Here is a 310-nt window from a genome sequence, read left to right on the forward strand (position 1 = left end):
TTATTATCAACATAATAAAGACACCTTGACTCGGTCGAGACCAAAAGCCATATTGGGCAAGACCAGTGGCCGAGACCGAGACAATCCGAGTCCATAGAAAAACGGTCTCGAGTCCAAGACCAACTGCCACTTGACCGGTCGATGAAGCATTCAACTGCAGAGCAGTAATTGTACTTTTTTATACAGTATCTCAGGCTGTAGTCAAAACCACCTTTGTCAAGTCCAAGACGAGGACTAGTCAAGTCTTATGTCTTATGCATGACTGTATCAAGACAATCATTTTGGGTTTCACTTTCCCTCCAATATTATT

At 42.6% G+C, this 310-nt stretch overlaps 1 protein-coding gene across 1 annotated transcript in view; it reads left to right on the forward strand.

Annotated features, from left to right (window-relative positions):
* The window catches only part of clmna (calmin a), a gene marked incomplete at its 5' end in the record, with an annotated part of 44,348 nt that overhangs the window by 16,806 nt on the left and 27,232 nt on the right, over window positions 1-310 (forward strand).

This window comes from Etheostoma spectabile, chromosome 20, assembly GCF_008692095.1.
Source record: "Etheostoma spectabile isolate EspeVRDwgs_2016 chromosome 20, UIUC_Espe_1.0, whole genome shotgun sequence".
In the NCBI taxonomy this organism is placed as follows: domain Eukaryota; kingdom Metazoa; phylum Chordata; class Actinopteri; order Perciformes; family Percidae; genus Etheostoma; species Etheostoma spectabile.